Raw genomic sequence first — 21,216 nt, 5'->3', positions numbered from 1 at the left:
ACATCATTAGTACGTTTTCTGTTCTATAACAAAAAATAACCCTGTTGCTATAGCTTAATTCCTTTCTATATCTGTTTGCCATGGCTGATAAATTGACAGGTTTTAAAAAATGCACTTCCTATGTGCATAAGATCTCTAATTCGGATGCCCTCAGGGAATTTGTATACTGTTTAGGCACTGCCCATTTACAAACTGATTGTTCCATTCATTCTGCCTTTAATTCCAGGCACTTGACTCAGTGACAGGAAAAATAAGTTGGTCCTGAAAAATCTTCTTCCTCTTTCTGTTCTTCTCTAGCAACTGGGGCTCAACTGCCCTCAAAGAGGTCTGAAAAGTGGAATACTTTTTAAACCCCTAAGGATAAAGACCCTAAGGATAAAGACCCTAAGAAAAGGTTCCCAGACTGTCCTACCACATCAGCTCTGTCCTTCGAGCCTCCTGTCAAAATGTCAAAAAAGTCAGATCCGACACCTTAGGACCCTCTTTCGTTTAAGCCTAGGTCACCTTGTATCCAATCACCTAGGTTTTCACTGGCGCCTGTCTTTCCTCAGCTTTATTCTCCTTTTCTTCAAGAAACATCAGAGACATTCCAGGCACCATCAGCCAACTCACCTCTTAGGTCTTCCAGGAGCTTATCTGAAGCAGATCCTGCTCTTCTACGAAGCCGTAATAATATCTCCTTCTCCAATCCATCCCATGGTTTTGGAGCCCACTGATCTGAGATCCTTGAGGGTGTACTCATCTGATCTGAAGAGAAGTTATTCTGACTCCGACCATGTTCCTGAGTCACTCGGCTCCAATGCTTTTGGAGTGGTAGGACTCTCAGAGCTGAAGCATTGATGACAGCTGGGTGGGTTAGAGTCAGCTCCAAAGTTATTGGAGCCATCCTTGACCCTAGGTGCTTCAGTGCTGGATAGCTCGGGTCTGACTTCCTCCTTGAGGCAGGGATCTAGGGGAGTTTATGGATCATCAGCACAGGGGTGTTTGGCTTTGGTGCTACAGGAATCTCTTTGTCCTAGGTCTTCTCCTTTGAGGTAGTAAAATACCTCTCAACTGTACAGATATTTGCAGAATGTCCAGATTTTTGCCTCATTTTTGGTGTGTTCCTCCTCATCTATGCTTTTCTGGCAAATAGCTGAGGACTGAAGTCATTATATAATGAAAAAAAGATTGAGTTTAAGGCTCCACATCCTTCAGAAAATCCATGTTAATGCAAAATCTATTATTCTATCAACTTTCTAAGTTTGTAAGAGCAATATTTAAAATCTGTCTCTATTTGTCCCCCCATCATTTTAGGCTTTGTCCAGATTTTTTGCTCTAAGAGGTTGAGAGGTATGGGTAGTGGAGAGGGCCTTCTGTCAGTGTAGAGAAAGGACACCCTTGCACCCCTTGGATCCTGTTTCTCTTCCACCATGGTTTTGAGTTCTGAACCTCTCACCTCTATTCCACTGGACAACCTACCTAACTGAGCTTCCAGTCAGTCCATACAGAATCCCCTGCCACTTCCAATACCTCACCAGAGCATCCCACTGATGAGGTCCCTAGGAAGAGGACATGTAAGAGGAGACACCTGGAATCCCCTCAGGGCTCTCACTGAAGACACTGATTTTGATGAAGGGGAAGGTACCCCAGATCTCAACTTGAGGATATTTCCTTTAGAGAAATACTGAAAATTTTAAAGCAAAAAGGTGGATGGTCTTCTGAACCCCCTTCCCAGGAGGAGTCAGTGGTTGGGTCTAGCCCAGCTACTTGTTGGGTGACCCTTCCAGCTGAGAAGCTAATAGATCTTGTCTCATGCCATGCATGGAAGGAACCAGATACTGTGGAGCCAGTTCTCAAGCGTCCAGATAAAATTTTTTGTCCCCTCAAAGGACAGAGGACACTGGAGTAAAGGTGTCCAAGTAGATGCTATTGTTGTAGCAACAGCCAGCAAAAAAGAGCTTGCAGAGCAGAACATGTCTATCCATCCCCCTAAAGTGAGTCTAAGGCCTTGGACAGATATGGAAAGTGTGCCTATGCCTCAGCAACCTTTGCTCTGAGGTCATTGAATTATTTGGTACACTACCAGGTGCAAAGAAATTTGACTAAGATGATTTCCAAATCTCTTTCTGGGTCCATGTCCATGGAGAACCAGAATAAGGTTTCTTTGCAGCTGGCCACCCATCAGCCCATATTTAATGTGTCCATGAAGTTAATTTCCCATGCTGCAGAGGGCACCTCAAGGGTGGTGGGGTCAGGCATAGCCATCAGAAGACCCATCTGGATGCAGTTGTGCAATTTTGTGGAGCCCTTCAAGTCTTCATTCATTAATGCTCCATTTAATGGATCTTCAGCACTCGGCCCAGAAGTGAAGGAAATGCTGTCCAGAAGTGAGCAGGAAAGAAAGACCTTGTCTACCTTTGGGATCAGTTTTTCTACCCTGCATAGACCCTTTTCATGAAATCAATGAGGAGGTAGAAAAATGTGGTTTTGTAAGTCTGAAGGTCCTTTCCAAGACTCATGAGGAGATGGTTCTCCCAGAGGCAAAGGGTGGAACCCTAATGGAAGATGGCTTCTTCGTGGCAGAGGTTGCCCATAGAACCAGTGTTTCAGGGATTCTTTCTCTGGCAAACACTATCAGCACTCCTGAGATGTTGCCTGGCTGCTCTTCTCTGGAGGCAGTTGAGGGGGTGCTTTTTTCTGCACCTAGAAGCCTGGGCGTCCATCATAATGGATTCCTGGGTGCAGAGGATCATACCCAAAGACTATTTCATACCATTTCTCAAATTCCCCCATAAATATAAGGAAGATCCCCAATGTTCCACCCAATCAGAGGGATGCAGCAGCTCTGGAAGTAAGAATGCTGCTAGAAAAAGAGTCATCTAAGAAGTCCCCCCAGAACAGATAGGATTCGGAATTTGCTCAAGATTATTTTTAGTGCCAAAAAAGACAGGGGATTTGAGACCCATTCTGGGCTGAGCAAATTAAATTAATACATAAGATATTCTAAGTTCCAGGTGGTCATGGTTCAGTCAATTTTACCACTATTGCAAAAGGATGATTGGATGTGTTCAAAAGATCTACAGGATGCATAGTATTACATCAAAATAAACAGGTAGTCCAGTAGATATCTACACTTCCAACTGGGAGACAGTCATTATCAATTCAGAACATTGCCTTTGGTCTCACCACAGCCCCCAGGGTGTTTTCCAAATGCATAGCAGTGGTAGCAGCTCACCTAAAACTGCTAGGATTCTGTGCATTTCTGTATCTAGACAACTGGCTCCTGACTGCTTCCAACCAGGCATCTACTTCTCCAAGCAAGGGACTGCTTGGTCTAGTTATGCCACCATCTGGGCATCACAGTCAACTACAATAAATTGCATCTCATTCCTTCACAGAACCTGGAGTTCACAGGAACTCATCTAAATATGATCAATTGTGTTTATATTACGCTGTTGAAAACTCAAACTGTCGACAACGTAATTGACACAAACATGTCAAATCCCCCGAAAATAAAACAAAAAAACCCACCCAAACACAACAGAAATTGCTCTATGCAGAGGGGCAAGCCCCCCTGCACCCCCCGCTACTTAAATATACCAACTCTGAGATCGCACTACATTGCCGTAAATGGAAATCTCCCCTTATGGAGATTTGTTTACACATGCGATGACTTTCGCTTTCGACATTTTAGTGCCGACAATATCAGCTTCGATATTGTCGGCTTTTGACAGGGAGAAGCAGACACGATCAGATAGCATCACTACCTCCAACAAGAGTGCAAACCCTTAGATACCAGGTGAAGGAAGTGATCTTACATTCTTAACTTCCAGCATGACTAGTCTTGCAAGCCTTAGGGTCCATGGCAGCAGTGATACCTCTAGTCCGATTGGCCAGATATTATATGTGGATTCTACAGTGGACCCTGTCAGTTCAGTGGTCTATTCTTTAACAGCCCTTATTCACTTCAGTCAGGATTACAAAGATTTGCAAGGAACACCTCCTTTAGTGTATCTGATTGAGCATAATTACTGAGGGCCGCCCTTTTGTTTTACCTCTCCCAATGGCCACAGTGACCATGGACACCTCCCATCTGGGGTTGGGGGCATTTTCTGGGAAGGACAGTCCAAGGTACATGGTCTCCTCAACAGGCCAAATTGCATAACACTTTCCTGGAGATGGGAGCTGTCCTTCTAGTGTTACAAGCCTTTCAGGATGCTCTACCCTCTGGGACAGTTGCAATCCGATCAGACTATATGTCAGTGGTTTAGTACATCAACAAATGGGGGGGGAATTCAGGTCCTATCCTCTGTTGCAAGGCAGTGAGAGTGTGAAAATGGGTGATCTCTTCTGGTTGCTTTCTCATTGCAATGCATATACTGGGGAAATCCAAAGTGCTTGCAGGAAAAGCTAAGCAGGTCCATTCTGATGACTCAAGAGAGGTCTGTCAGTGTCAAAGTGGTGGAAAGAATTTCTGTCAATGGGGCCAGCCATGTTGTGATCTGTTTGCTTCCCCCTCAACAACAAGTGCCCTGATTCCTCTTCTGCAGGAGCCACTGAGAGATGCTGTAGTTCACAATTAACCCCCCAGTCTCCTCTGTGCTTATCCCCTATTACCTCTACTCCCCAAGTTTCTGAAGAAAGCCTCCCAGTTAAGGAGCTCAGCAATCCTCATTGCACCTTTTTGGCCTCATCAAATCTGGTTTCCCTTTCTGTGGTCTCGTCTTCTGTATCCACCCTGGATACTGGACCCCAGTCCAGACCTCCTGTCTCATCTCAAAGGAGTAGGTTATCTGGACATAACAGGATTCAAGCTGACCGCATGGTTTCTACAGTTCCAGTGATGGCTAGACAGCCCAGGCTTTTTTCCCTGATCCGACATATCCTTTTATCCTCTCAAAAGGCTTACACTAGAAAGGTTTATAGAAGTAAATGGAAAAGATTTTTTTATTTTGGCTCTCCAGAAAGATTTGGATCCCTTTTCTGCACCATTCTCCACAGTCCTAGATTTTGCATCCCTCTTCAAAGAGGGATCTATTTTCTGTACTATCAAAGTCCAGCTGGCTGCTATTTCGTATTTTCATTCTGGCAAAAATTATGCTTCTTTGGCTGCTTCTAAGTTGTGCAAGACCTTTCTTAAAGGTACCTTTTTACTTAGGCCTCCAGTCAAGGACCCTACTCCTCCTTGGGACTTATCTGTCATACTTCAAAGTTTGACTCAAAGTCCATTTGAACCTTCTGCCGAAACACACCTAAAATTTTTGTCCTGCAAGACATTTTTCCTAGTTGCCATTAAATCAGCTAGATGAGTACCTGAACTCCAGGCCTTTTCTTTCAAGGCTTACCTGATTTTTCATAAAGATATAGTGTGCCTTTACCTACTAACCCATCCTTTTTACCTAAGGTAGCTTCTGAGTCTAACTTTAACTGGGTCATTAACCTCTCGGTCTCCTTCCCAAAGTTTTCCAATGAAGGTAAATATATGCTGCATCTTTTGGATGTACAGAGGCAACTTCATTTTTCATCTTCATCAAACCAACGATTACAGAAAATCTGAATAATTATTTGACCCTTTTCTCATAACAGATTGCGCGTGGCTGTTTCCAAAGCTTTTAGCCAAATGGTTGACTAATTGCATGCCCTTTGTCTATAAACAGAGAGATTTATCTTTGCGTAGAGCACATTCAACAAGTTCTATGGAGAGCTCTTCAGCTTTTTGGTCGTGTCGATTGATGACATTTGTGCTGCTGCCACTTGGTCCAATGCTCATACTTTTATTGCTCATTATAAATTGGTCTTGATTTCTAGGAACTGGGCTTTCTTTGGCTCGGAATTACTCAGAAATCTCCTTCTATGAGGACCACCCAAACTTCATCTAGCTGAGGATGCTGTCCCATTAGTTAAGAAATGAGTGAAAATTACAGCATCAGATACAAAAGTTATATACTCACCATAACAAGGGATCTGCATTGCTCATTTTTATTCTTCAACGTCCTACCCTCCTAACCCCCTTCCATTTCTTCCTGGAGGACAACTAAGGGATTTTTCATTCAAACCCATCATTCCTTGTTTGAGCTCCAATTTTATCTCTGGTGTTTCTTCTTAGTTGATTCTGTTTAGAATAAACTATTGTTTTCTGGGGCAGCGAACTCAATCTGAGGAACGTTAGGTTGGTGGGGCTTTATGGGTAAGGGAGGAGCTCGACAGTTGGATTTGTGAATCTAGTGAAAGTGGCCGAGCTGGATCAGAGACCCCTCAGTTGAGGAAGAATGAAAACGGACAACGCAGATCTATCATTATTGTTATCTTTGGCTTTGTGTTTCCGCGGTTTCTCAGCTACATGTGTACTGTAAAACCTTTCACAGTTTAAGGGTATCAGTTTTGATGCATCGCGGTTTCTTAGCTACATGTGTACTGTAAAACCTTTTACAGTTTAAGGGTATCAGTTTTGATGCATCGCGGTTTCTCAGCTACATGTGTACTGTAAAACCTTTCACAGTTTAAGGGTATCAGTTTTGATGCATCGCGATTTCTCAGCTACATGTGTACTGTAAAACCTTTCACAGTTTAAGGGTATCAGTTTTGATGCATTATTGTGTCATTCTGTATACAAACCTTCAACGGCACGTATAGTTAATGCAGGAATAAGGCTGCCTATAAATTGGAACTTTCAGAATGCTTTTTTATCTGCATCTCTCCCTAGAATGTTTGGCGATACTGAAATGCATCCACACTGCCTCGTTAATGACAGGACTTGGTTCTGAGATATCTTTGTGCAACATCTTCTTCTTTATACGGATCTGTCATAACTCATCATTAAATTCAATTAGTATTCAAATTATCCTGAGCCGATACATCTCATTTAGCCTTTTCACTGTTTTTATTTATTCATTTGGCAAGTAAGTAGCCTGGACCATGCAGATATGTTTCAGATAAGAAGCAGCTCACGCTGCCAAGGGATTTTATGTACGGACAGTCTTTTAGTAGCAACAAGCACATGTGAGTGAGAAAACCCGAGAATACAAAGGAGACCTTCAAAAGCATGGAGAAAAGATAAAACTCCATGCAGGCAATTTCTGATGCCCAGGATCAAACCATATATGAGACAGTAACACTGCACCACTATGCAACACCTGAATGTCTTTATACAGAAACCTTTTATACTTTTATATAGACACCTTTAGGCATGGTCAAAATAACCGACCTCCCAACATAACAAAATCCGCAGTAGATAAACTCAAGGTACTGCTGCTTATTGCTAAGAGTCTAAACAAGAAACTGTACTCCCTGGAAGCACTCCTCACTTTGGAAGATGCTGAAGTCTGAGCAGTCACTACAACATGGTTCAAAGGTGCAGAAAGCACCCTGGCCATGCAGGGCTACAATGCCTTCAATACGTTCAGACCACAAACTGATGGTGAAAGAACTAGAGGAGGAGGTGTATCCGTCTTCATTTAAGGATAAGCCCCCGACCACATCATAGCTAGCTACAGGTCCCCCACCATGAAACAGAAAAAGCATACCTGGATTTACTAGAATCACTTGCCATACAGTCCAACACCTTACTCATGGGTGATTTTTAATTATCCTACCATTGACTGGGAAATATACATGACCACAAATATGCTGGCTTAGAGGTTCTTGGACTTTGTCAATGCAAATGCTCTGGAACAGCTAGTCAGCACACCCATAAGAGGCTCAAATGTCCTGGACATAGCACTCACTAACATGGAAGAGCATTGCACCCCCCAGTGTGATGTCCTTTCTGGTAAAATCAGACCATAAATCAGCCTCATTCAATGTAATTATAAGACCAGATACTCCATCAAGCTCAAAAATGCTTAAGAATTTTTCAAAGACAAATTATCTCCTACTAAGTGATGGTATAAGAAATTTCAAAGCCCCCTTGAATGCAGCGAACACAGACTCCTATGTAGAGGTGTACACCAATGCCCTGTATAACCACTTATGCAGTTGTATAGAATTGAATGTACCTGACCGGATTAAAACCAGGTCTTGCAGAAAAAACAAGCCACCCTGGTGGACCCCTAGTATAAATAGGCTATACAACAAGAGAAAGAATCTAATGTCCAAGAACAAGAGGAAATTGGCTCAGCAGAAGAACTTCCTCTAGAGATCTTTTCAAATCCTCCAATGCTAATTATGAAGTAAAAATAGCCTCTCTAGTTAAGGATTATCACAAGGCATTCTTTATCTATGTCTGAAATCTAAAAGGGAATAGTCAGCTATGCTCTAACCTGGTTGTAGATGGCACCAAAGATACACCAAAAATAAGGAGTCAGAAGGTGAAGCAGGAAAAACAGCTTTAATCCATCAGTTCTGTCCTGGTACCTCGGCAATTCGCCTTCAATGGGACACAGTTACACAACTGAGCAAACTCTTTTTATTGCTTCATAAATAGAATAATTAGTCAATTAATTAACTCAAACATTTTTAACCCTGTCAACCCTGTGACAAAAACAAACTTTGGTAGACATAAAAAAATACAACTTCTAATATACTAACTTAAACAAATTCAAGTCATACAACTCAAACATTTTTGCCCTGTCAACCCTGTGACAAAAGCTTAGACATAAAAATACACCCTCTGATATTATACAAACTTAGACAGATTCAAGTTATACTAAATTTCAAATAACATATTAATGATGCACAATTAGAAAAAGCACAATAAATATACCATAAATGCAAATATTACTACACTACTAAATTTCATCCATATTCTAAATTAATTCCAACAGGAAATAATGTGTGATACCCTATAATCATTCTTTGTTCAAGCTTGTTCAAAGCTGCTTTAAAATTACCTGAACAAAGATGAGGTCTAGCAAGTACACTAAATCTAAAACTTGCAGTGTTGCCATTAAGTGTATTACAAAAATGAGTGGCTACTGGACTCTCCATATTACCCCTCCTAATGTCGCTCAAATGTTCTAGAATGCGAATCTTAACCTTCCTAGTGGTCTGACCTATATACCACATGGGTGGGGAACAATCACATCCTAAAATATACACTACACCAGAAGACATACAATCAAATCTCTCAAACGCCAAGTACTTCTTTCCATTTATTTTAACCCCATGCATATTGCTGATTTTATCACAAAGAACATCGACCGCAACTATACATCCCAACATTACTGTCAACCAGAAATTCCAATTTTCTGTTTAATATTTCCCTTAAATTAGGGTACCTTTTATAGGAGAAAGTAATATGCTTTGGAAAAAGATGACCAACTGTTGAATCATCACATACAACATGCCACAACCCTCTTATTTCCTCCATTGTATCAGACAAAATCGAATATCTAGACACGAAAAATATCTTATCTGATCCAGATTTAATATCAAAATTATGGCTATACCCATATCTATTCCTCCTTGATGTCTGAATTTTACTCAATTTCCTTTTTATATCTAAAAGCTGGTTGTGGTCATAACCTCGAGCTAACAATCTATCCATAGTTGCATCACAAACATTTTCCCAAAGTCTATGGTCTGAGGTGTTTCTCAACCCTTTTCATCTCTCCTTCTGGTAAGGCCTTAATTAGATGTGGAGGATGCATGCTGCTGGCATGCAGAAAATTATTAACGGATGTTGGTTTCCTAAAAGGTTTAAATTGAACCAACCCATCAGTACCAATATAAAATTCCACATCCAAAAAAGAAATTTCAAATGGTGACGTATGTGCTACAAATTCTAACCCATGATGATTTTGATTTAAATCATTTATGAACTGACTGAACAAATGACATCTCACCCCTACAAATAAAAATTAAATCTATATAACGCCTAAAAAATACAACATTCTGAACAAAAAAAGCATTCTGAAACATAAAGTCTCTCAAATTCGCCCATATAGATTACTGCATACGTGGGTGCAAATGCTGCACCCATCGCTGTTCCTTTTGTTTGTAAAAAGAAATCTTGTTTCCACATGAAGTAATTATGCATTAAACTAAATTCTAATAAACTTAACAAAAACATTGTATGAGGACCTTCACCCATCATCCTATGCATTGCATTTAAACCTCATCTTTTGTTAATGTTGGTGTAAAGTGATACATCAACTGTTGCCCAATAGTAATCCTTCTCCCACTTTACACCCTTTAAAGCTAAACATACATCTTGTGTATTCCTAACATGGGAACAAACTTAAGGAAGAAATTTCTTCAAATGAAAATCCAAAAAACAATTAACCCTCTCAACAAAAGAGCCAATGCCCGAAATAATGGGTCTTCCAGGTGGATTTGTAACATTTTTATGAATCTTAGGAATAATGTAGATGTATGGATGGCGAGGTTCCTTAACTAAAAGTTTTTTCACATCTTTTCCTGTAAAAAAAACTCAATCTTTCTCCTCTCTCTAACAATTCAGTCAGTTCATCAGAATAAGATGACAAAGGATTGTAGTTCAATTTTACATAGGTGTCTTCCAGTAGCAAACTATTAACAATGTCTTCATATTTTTCCATATTCATCACTACCCAATTACCACCCTTATCAGCCGGTGTGACTGCAACCTTATCTAGTTTTGTTCTTAATGTCTTAAGGGCCACCCACTCATCCTTAGTCAAATTGAAAACCTTTTCTTTCATACAAAACAACTTTTGTGCCTGTTCAAGTTTTGAGAACATAATAGGTTCATAGGTTCATAGGTTCATAGGTTCATACTAGGCTATCTGCCCAAGGGCATTTATAAGCCTAGCCCATAGTTATGTGGCTTTCGCCACCCCTTTAGTTTGAATAAAAACTATGCCTATCATTTTGCTGTGCCTCTGTCAAGCAGTGACGCTGAAGTAATCCCTGGGGTATATCTGCAATCTCCCATCCATTGGTCAAGATTCCTCTTGAACAAGACCAGAGAGGTGCTCTGCCTCACATGTACCGGGATTTTGTTCCACAGCATAGGAGTCTCTGGGTGATGAATCTGTCCCTCCAGCACGTTCTATTTATAACCGTGTCAAGGTTTAAGTCTCCGCCCTTGTGGTTCTGAGGATCTAGATTTTTGAGGTGAAGCATATTCATCAAATCTGGGTTTGACATGGCCTTATATGTCAGGCACAGGTCACCTCTGAGCAAGCGGTATGAGACTGAATAGAGCTGGAGTTCTTTCAGTCGGGCAGCATAAGACATATTTTGAGACCCTTTATCCTTTTGGTGAGGAACTTTTGGGGCCTTTCAAGCTGCAGCAGGTGTCTGGTCAGATACATTCCGAACGGGCATTGTACTCAATCATAGGTCTAATAAGTGATGAGTACAGGGGACGATGACCTCCTTGATCTAGATGTGAATCCTTCATGATCAGGTGGGTGATATAGAAGGTTTTCCTAACTACTTTAGCAACATGAGTGTCAAACGAAAGGCTACTGTCAACCTGGGTCCCCAGATCTCTGATGACTTTTTCTGTGCTCAGTGGATTGCCACCTATATGGTAGCTAGGGGTAGCCTTGTTTTTCCCAAAGGGTATGACTATGCATTTTTGGCGTTTAACTTCAGGCCATGGCTCTGGCACCAGTTATCCATTTCTGTGAGGCCCTTCTGGAGGATATCTGTGTCAGATGTGTTTTCGACTATGGCGCCCAGTTTGCAGTCATCTGCAAACTTTGTCAGCCATAACCTCCTGTGTTTGCTTGTACTTCAGAAAAGTAGATGCCGAACAAGAGTGGACCCAGGACTGAGCCCTGTGGGACACCACTTGTGACAGGCTTTGAGTCTGACATGGCTCCAGCAACTCTGACCCTGTGGGTTCTGTCACTTAGCCAGTTTGCAACCCATCTTGTGATGTATGGGTTTACATTCAAGCTGATGAGTTTTTCGATGATACCTGAGTGGGGTATTGTGTCGAAGGCCTTTGCCAGGTCAAGGTAGGCTGTATGGACTGCCTTTCCTCATCAATGGCCTTGGTGACTGTCTCGAAAAAGTCAACCAAGTTTAAGAGGCAGGATCTGCCTTTGACAAAGCCAAACTGAGTTGGATCCAAAGTCTGCAAGTTCCTATGTCTTTATTTATGAGTTCCATTATGATCCTCTCCATGGCTTTGCAGATAAGGCTTGTCAAGCTAATGGGGCGTAATTTCCAGGGTCTGTGGAGGCACCGCCCTTATGAAGTGGGACCACAGTCGCCGGCGCCACTCCTTGGGTACGTATCCTGAGGTGAGGCTAAGATTAAACAGCTGTCCTAACTGTGGGTTTAATTCTCATTGAGTTCATGAAGCACACAGCCGGGGACACCATCCAGTCCCATGGATGCTGTGTTTTTTGCCTTAGTGAGGGCAGTTCTCACCTGGGCGCTGGAGATGTTTGGTGGGCTACAATCCTCTGGTATAGATATCTCTCCTTTTGGGGGGTAGGGAGAAGTTTGCACTGAACCTGTCAGCCAGTATGTTGGCAATGTGTGTAGGTTCAGTAATTTTCACATCATTTTGAACTAATTCTGAGCATATCTGGGAGTTTCCTCCTAGGTTTCTAACATAGCTAAAGAAGGCCTTATGATTCTCTTTTAGAGTCCTTGGCGATTTTTCTCTCAAAATTTGCCTTGGATGATTTATGAGAGCTCTTAGTTTTTTACTTATAATGATCAAAGGTGTCTTACCTTTCAAGGATTTTGCTCTATCTTGTAGTAGCTTCCTCCTTTTGTTGTAGAGCTTGTTTATGGCTGGGGTCCACCAGACTGGACGCTTGCCTTTGGTACAGAGAGTCTTAGTTTTGTTTGGGATTGCCTGATCCATGCAGTCCTGTAGGTGCTGGTAGAAGGCATTTGTAAGTGATTCAGCGGTTTGAGTAATGTTTACCACTGGCTCAGGGGCCTTAAAGGAGACCACACTAGTTTTTAGAAGTGTGAAATCGGCTTTTGAGAAGTTTTTCACTGTGGTCTTTTTGTTTCAGGTGGGGCGGGATGAGGACCTCCAGCGAGATTAGTTTATGATCTGATCTCACCAGTGAGGGGTATACTTCCGGTGTTGAACATTTTGATCCCATGTTCGTGATGATGAGATCAAGTATGTTTTCTCCTCTTGTGGGGATGGTGACTAGTTGTTCCATGGCATTTGAGTTTATGAACTCCAGGAATCTTTGGGTTAGAGTGTTCGGGCTTGAGTAGTGTTCCCAGTCTATATTAGGGTAGTTAAAGTCACCAGTATGATGGTGTTTGGAGATACATTTATCCTCCAATGTTTTCAGGAAGGCCATGTGAGGTTCCTGAGTTTGAGAGGGTGGCCTGTAACATGCTACAAATTGCAGAGCAGTCTTGCCTATGGTTAATTGCACCTGGATGGTCTCCGATGCATCATGCGTTGCCACCAACCTTGAGGTGTGGGTGTCCTTTATGAATATGGACACCCCCCCCTCCTTTCTTGGTGTTGTCCGGATTTTGGGGCCGGAACGCATGATATGAGGTGAAACCTGTTAGTGCTGGGGTGCTCTCAGGAGCCTTGAACCAGGTTTCTGTCACAGCACAGACATCGATGTTCTCCATATTGAGAAGGGCCTCGAGTGCGTGCATCTTGAGATTGAGACTTCTGGCATTGAGCAGCATTACCCTTAGTTTTTTCCTTTTTGGTGTTCTAGGGTGGTAGGTTTAGAATTTGAGCCTTGCCTAAAAAAGGCACTATGGGGGTGGCAAGAGCCTTGCCAATATCCGGAAGCCCAGGGTGACAGGTGCAAGACCAATATAAAATTCCACATCCAAAAAAGAAATTTCAAATGGTGACGTATGTGCTACAAATTCTAACCCATGATTATTTTGATTTAAATCATTTATGAACTGACTGAACAAATTACATCTCACCCCTACAAATAAAAATTAAATCTATATAACGCCTAAAAAATACAACATTCTGAACAAAAAAAGCATTCTGAAACATAAATTCTCTCAAATTCGCCCATATAGATTACTGCATACGTGGGTGCAAGTACTTGCTCGCTTTCAATCTCCCTTTGTTTGTAAAAGAAATCTTGTTTCCTTGAAGTAATTATGCATTAAACTAGAATTCTAATAAACTTAACAAAAACATTGTGTGAGGACCTTCACCCATCATCCTATGCATTGCATTTAAACCTCATCTTTTGTTAATGTTGGTGTAAAGTGATACAACATCAACTGTTGCCCAATAGTAATCCTTCTCACTTCCACCCTTTAAAGGCTAAACCTTACATCTTGTGTATTCCTAACATGGAACAAACTTAAGGAAGAATTTCTTCAAATGAAATCCAAAAACAATTAACCCTCTCAACAAAGGCCAGTGCCGAAATAATGGGTCTTCAGGTGGATTTGTAACATTTTGTGAATCTTAGGAATAATGTAGATGTATGGATTAGGCGAGGGTTCCTTAACTAAAAGGATTTTTTCCACATCTTTTCCTGTAAAAAAAACTCAATCTTTCTCCTCTCTCTAACAATTCAGTTAGTTCATCAGAATAAAATGACAAAGGATTGTAGTTCAATTTACATAGAATTGTCTTCCAGTAACTAGCTATTAACAATTGTCTTCATATTTTTCCATACCATCACTGTGATTACCACCCTTATCGGCGGTGTGACTGCAGCCTTATCTAGTTTTGTTCTTAATGTCTTAAGGGCCACCTCATCCATAGTCAAATTGAAAAACCCTTTTCTTTCCTTCAGAAACAACTTATGTGCCTGTTCAAGTTTTGAGAACACTGCTTGTGCTCAAAAAAGCATTTATAGCCAATAGATTTTTAGGTGGCATAAAATTATATCACCCAAAAGTAAGGGACATCAATGTGACCATAACCTCTTATGGATTCCTCATTGTAGAGGATCTTCCAAAATAAATTCAGATGTATCTGCTCACTTCTTCATCCACTGTCAAACCATCACATGATCCCATATATACTCAGAAGTTTAAAGGGAATCATCTAGCAAAACTATCACCTTTAGTTGCAAGACATTTTTCTCTCAAAAAATAAACTTTCAAATTTGGTTCGCAGACAAAATCTTTTACATCCATAAATATGTCTGCAAAGGAAGTCTAGTAGGTATAAATTTAGGTGCTTTTAACAAAGCTAAGCATATCTTCAGATAGAACCACATTAGAAAGGTTAATAACACTCAGAGCTTCGTTAGACAAAGATGTTTCGTTAATTCTAACATCCTTTCCACCACCATTTTACATTTCATTTGCATGTTCAAAAACATTTCCAAAAAACATTAATGTTGTCAGAGTATCACACAATATCAATTGCACTGGAAATTAGAACACTTTCTAAATCACTTTTCAGAACAAACTTGTTGTTAAAGGGGCACTGAAACAAGATTTTTTGCTAGAGGTTTGTTTACATTTAGTACTCACAAGTCCTGTTCAGCTAGAGCAAGGTTTTCCAAATAATATTTTTAGCATACTGCAGTCCAGATTACACAAACTCTCAGTAGAAGTTTACAGAAATGCTTAGAACTTGCAGCTGCAGTTTTGTCCTTTTGTATTTTCAACCCCCACTCATGACAATTACATTAGCTGAATGACTGGATTTTACTCAATGACCAGGATGCTATCTTCTTGTCACATAGACCTATGGAGCCTCTTTAGATGGCGATTACTTCAAAATTTGCCTGGATGATTTTATGCGTGCTCAGTTTTTCCTTATAATATCAAAGTGTTTACTTAGGTTTTGTTCTGTGTGTTTTTTGTTGTGGTTGTTTTGGTGGGGTGTGGTTGTTTGGTGAGTCTTAGTTTTGTTTGGGATTGCCTGATCCATGCAGTCCTGTAGGTGCTGGTAGAAGGCATTTGTAAGTGATTCAGCGGTTTGAGTAATGTTTACCACTGGCTCAGGGGCCTTAAAGGAGACCACACTAGTTTTTAGAAGTGTGAAATCGGCTTTTGAGAAGTTTTTCACTGTGGTCTTTTTGTTTCAGGTGGGGCGGGATGAGGACCTCCAGCGAGATTAGTTTATGATCTGATCTCACCAGTGAGGGGTATACTTCGGTGTTGAACATTTTGATCCCATGTTCGTGATGATGAGATCAAGTATGTTTTCTCCTCTTGTGGGGATGGTGACTAGTTGTTCCATGGCATTTGAGTTTATGAACTCCAGGAATCTTTGGGTTAGAGTGTTCGGGCTTGAGTAGTGTTCCCAGTCTATATTAGGGTAGTTGAAGTCACCTAGTATGATGGTGTTTGGAGATACATTTATCCCCTCCAATGTTTTCAGGAAGGCCATGTGAGGTTCCTGAGTTTGAGAGGGTGGCCTGTAACATGCTACAAATTGCAGAGCAGTCTTGCCTATGGTTAATTGCACCTGGATGGTCTCCGATGCATCGTGCGTTGCCACCAACCTTGAGGTGTGGGTGTCCTTTATGAATATGGACACCCCCCCCTCCTTTCTTGGTGTTGTCCGGATTTTGGGGCCGGAACGCATGATATGAGGTGAAACCTGTTAGTGCTGGGGTGCTCTCAGGAGCCTTGAACCAGGTTTCTGTCACAGCACAGACATCGATGTTCTCCATATTGAGAAGGGCCTCGAGGTGCAGCTTGAGAGTGAGACTTCTGGCATTGAGCAGCATTACCCTTAGTTTTTTTCGTTTTTGGTGTTCTAGGGTGGTAGGTTTAGAATTTGAGCCTTGCCTAAAAAAGGCACTATGGGGGTGGCAAGAGCCTTTGCCAATATCCGGAAGCCCAGGGGTGACAGGTGCAAGCCGTCCGAAGCAGCGTGGCTTGTCCAGCATGTCATCCCAGGCAGACAGACATTGGATCCCCTTTGAATGACACCAGAATTTAAGCCAATTATTAAAGCTGATCATCTTATCACTGTATTGTGGCATCATTCTAGGTGAAGGTAGGATACTGCTCAAGGTCAGGGTCATACCTGCCTGGGCTACATAATCAGAGAGCTCCTCGATGTCCCTTTTCATGTAGTCCAAGGAGGTGCGTCTCAGGTCGTTGACACCAGCGTGGACAATGACTGAGTCGTCTTGTACCTGCTGTTGAGAGACCTGAGTGCTTGCGTTATGTGGCGGATTCTAGCGCCTGACAGGCAGCTTACTGTGACCTTCTCTTACTCAGTCTGGTGAGCGGGCGTCAGTGTGTCTGACTATGGAATCACCAATGACAAGTGTGTCTGGCATTTTGTTTGGCCTTAAGGGCTGTGACTGTTTGACACTCTGACTGTGTGGTCTATGTGTTGCATGTGTTGGGTCGTGAGGTGGTAGTTGTTTGGGTGTCTGCTTTGGTGGCCTCTGCTGTTTTGGTAAATTTTGATCAGAGCCTCCGAGTATGTCTTTGTGTGAGTATGTGTATGATTTGAAGTTGTGATGGTACCATGTGTGACTGGGTATGTATTGTGTGTGGTTACCTTCTCCTCCTGTCTGGTCTTGCCAGTCCTATGTTGAGAGAGCTCAGCCTCCAGTTTGGCCGTATAGTTGCATCTCTGCATGTATTTGTGTTTTGTGGGAGAAGGAGAGGATTGTCTGTGTACATGAGGCAGTTGTAACATTGCCTCAATATTCCCAGGTTCACCAGTTGAGCTGGAGAGGACACTAGCAACTGATCCCTCGACATACTAGAAGTAGTAGATAAAGAGACTTTCAAAGGACTCCGGGAAGTGGGTTTTAGGCTGGTGGGGTACTATCTATAATAAGAGTGCTTTATCAAGGTGCAAGTACTGTAGGAGTAAGTGCCAGGCTTTACAGATAGAGAATAGTCTACTTGGGAATCAAGTAGAGATGAACTTTTCAGTTATAGGATATGCTGGTTAGATCAGCAGTACAGCTCGAGGAAGGTAGTTTTAAGGGAAAATTGGAAGAGTGGAATTTAGATGGCCCAAATAGTTTAACCTTGTTTAACCGCCACTGCTCTTGTGTGCAACAGTGGTAACTCACTAAATCGCTTGCGTTAGCGTGTTTTATAGCAGGGGGCTGAAGGGAGCTAGGAATTGGCCCAAAACGACCAATGGACTACTAGTTTCTGGCTGAAACTTCACCAAATCAGACAAAAAGGCCGCTCAGTGCTTCCCACTCCCACTGGTAAGCAAAGAAACTTCCCTATAACATGCTCAAAAGCATTTATAGCCAATGATTTTTTAGGTGGCATAAAATTACTGTCACCCGAAAAGTAAGGGACATCAATGTGACCATAACCTCTCCCATAAGTTCCCTCATTGCTAGAGGGATCTTCCAAAATAAATTCAGATGTATCTGCACTCACTTCTTCATCCACTGTCAAACCATCATAGTCATATATACTCAAGTTTAAAAGGTAATCATCTAGCAAAACATCACCTTTAGTTGCAAGACATTTTTCTCTCAAAAAAATAAACTTTCAAATTTAGTTTGCGAACAAAATCTTTCACATCCATAAATATGTCTGCAAAAGGAAGTCTAGTAGGTATAAATTTCGTGCCTTTTAACAAAACGCTAAGCATATCTTCAGATAGAACCACATTAGAAAGGTTAATAACACTCAAACTTTCGTTAGACAAAGATGTTTCGTTAATTCTAACATCCTTTCCACCACCATTTACATTTTCATTTGCATGTTCAAAAAACATTTCAAAAACATTAATGTTGTCAGGTATCACCACAGTATCAATTGCACTGGAAATTAGAACACTTTCTAAATCACTTTCAGAACAAACATTGTTAAAGGGGCACTGGCTCAGATTTTTTGCTAGAGGAGTTTGTTTACATTTTAGTACTCTGTAAGTCACATGTTCAGCTAGAGGCAAGGTTTTCAAATAGCCTTTTTAGCATACTGCAGGTCAGATTACACAAACTCTCAGTGGGGGGTTTAGAGGAAATGCTTAGAACTTGCAGCTGCAGTTTGTCCTTTTGTATTTTCCTTCCCCCACTCATGAGCAATTAGATTAGCTGAATGACTGGATTTTACTCAGCTAGAGATGCTATCTTCTTGTCACACATAGACCTGGAGCCTCTTTAGCAATGAAGTGATAGCTACTTTGCAAATAAGTATTCAAGCCGAGGCAATAGTATTTTTCATGCTTGTTGCTACAATTGTTTTTCCCTCCACTATCAATTATTTTTCATACAGTGTATTATTAGTGTTGCTTGTGTGTGTGTGTGTGTGTGTGTGTGTGTGTGTGTGTGTGTGTGTGTGTGTGTGTGTGTGTGTGTGTGTGTGTGATGTAGGTGCACTTTTATAGTCATACATATTTCCCTCATTTTACAGCACAGCTTTGGACAGTTGTGCCTTGCAAAGAAACATGTTGACCAACAAATGTCCAAATATTCTAAAATAAAATATTTTAGATCTTTTCACTAAAAATGTCATGCATCTTTCAAACTGAATCTAATCAGTGCTCGAAAAGTATTTTCTCATTAGCTGATGCTGTATGCTGTCCTTCAGAAATGACACCATAACTATTTGTCTAATAGTGATTCCATCCTACTGTTTTTTTTTTCTCACTATTTTTCTATCATTCATTGTGGTAAAATGTTTTCAACTTTCACATCTTTACTGCCTGTTTGACTGCAGTACAGTTAATTTACACTGATTAGCATTTGAAAGCTGAAGCAAATGCAGTCTATACATTTCCCCATATACTTTTCAGTACCATTCCTAGTATATTATAGCAGGTAATTACAGGGGTACTTTTACTAAGGCAATAAAGAGTAAGTGCTGCAACCAAAAATGTCATGCCATCTATAACCCTATATTTTGACAAATAGCTACTTTTATATGTATGTATGCATCCATGTATGTAACACAATATAACAGATTTTTGCCTCTTATTTTTGGTCTGTTTCACAAAATTGTGCTTTTCTGGCAAATCATTGAGGACTGTAGTCAGAAAATAATCACAGACACCGGTTTCAGACTTTATATCCTGCAGGAGAACCATGCTAATGCAAAACCTTTATTCTGTCAATTTAAGTTTGTAAAAGCAATATTTAAAAAATGTCCCTATTTTGGGGCCTTTGGCCCTCCATTATTTATGGCTTTGTCCAGATTTTTGCTCTAACAGGTTGAAAGATATGCCTGCATGATAGCACTTACTGCAAAGTTTAGCATTACACAGTGTGCTATTTTTAATTTCTGAATACCTGCCTACTGTGTTTTATGTAATGTAAGAGTAGCAACAATGTACACAGATTACATGGTACCTGTAAGCAAACAGTTGTATATTTTAATAAAAAAGTAAAACAAATAGGTTTGTACTGTACTCTCTAAGGTACCCTGACTTAAACTTAATCTCTGTATGAAATCATTTAATTTATACCCATTATTCAGCTTTGTGCTTGCTTGTTTACCTATTAATTTTAGTTTGGTAACCAAGAAAGTGGATTGGCTGACAGACTCTTTACAGTCACAACCTGACCTCCATGGTACAAGACGCAAACAGAAAATGGAAAATAGAATAAAGTATTATACCACTTTCTGAAGGAATGTCAAACAGTTTGGCAAAATGCAGAAGTGGAATTCAAGCACGATGATAGATAAAGATAAAAAGAAATGAAATGAGAGCAAACTATAGCTATAACTTTGAAGATCAAAGTAATAAAACTTGACAGACAAACAATGTGAGACAAGATCCAGAACATTTTGGAAAAAAACATATATAACGACATTGCACATAGTACACAAATGCCACAGATATAGCTAACCTGCTGGCAGACAGGTTCAGTGAAAACTTCACCCCCCTGTCCCTTCATCAGTAAACCAGGACATCCCCAGCACCTGCCCTCTCAAAGGCAAAAAATACAGTCTCCATAGGACCCAATAACATCCCTGGCTGCATCTTGCATGAGTTCAGGCATGCGCACTTAGCTCCATTAGACACCGTATTCAACCAAAGCCAGAGCACCAGCTTCATCCCAGCTGAATGGAGGACAGCCACTGTCATCCCTCTACACAAAGGTGGGGCTTCCACTGACCCAGGCAATTAAAAGCCCATCAGCCTAACTAGCCTGATCTGCAAGGCCATGGAACGCATCATCATGGACCTTATAAACAAGGACACTGGCAACTTCCAAAAGCTTCACCCCACACAGTTTGTTTTTGTCAAAGGGAGATAACTTCTTTGAAACAGTCACCAAAGACATAGACGAGGGGAGGACGGTGCACAGCATCTACCTTGAACTCAACAAAGCCTTTGACACTATTCCTTGGGCATAATAGATAAACTCTCCCAGCTAGGCATCAACCTGTATGTTACCAGATGGGTAGCTAACTGCCTCACTGATAGAACCCAGTCAAAGTAGGGGGAGCCACCTCTAGTAATAGACCAGTAAAATGTACGAG

The sequence above is a fragment of the Protopterus annectens genome, chromosome 2.part1 (assembly GCF_019279795.1).
Source record: "Protopterus annectens isolate FY-2018-M chromosome 2.part1, PAN1.0, whole genome shotgun sequence".
NCBI classification, from domain to species: domain Eukaryota; kingdom Metazoa; phylum Chordata; order Ceratodontiformes; family Protopteridae; genus Protopterus; species Protopterus annectens.
The sequence above is the reverse complement of the archived record's forward strand: the minus strand, read 5'-3'. Positions refer to the sequence as shown.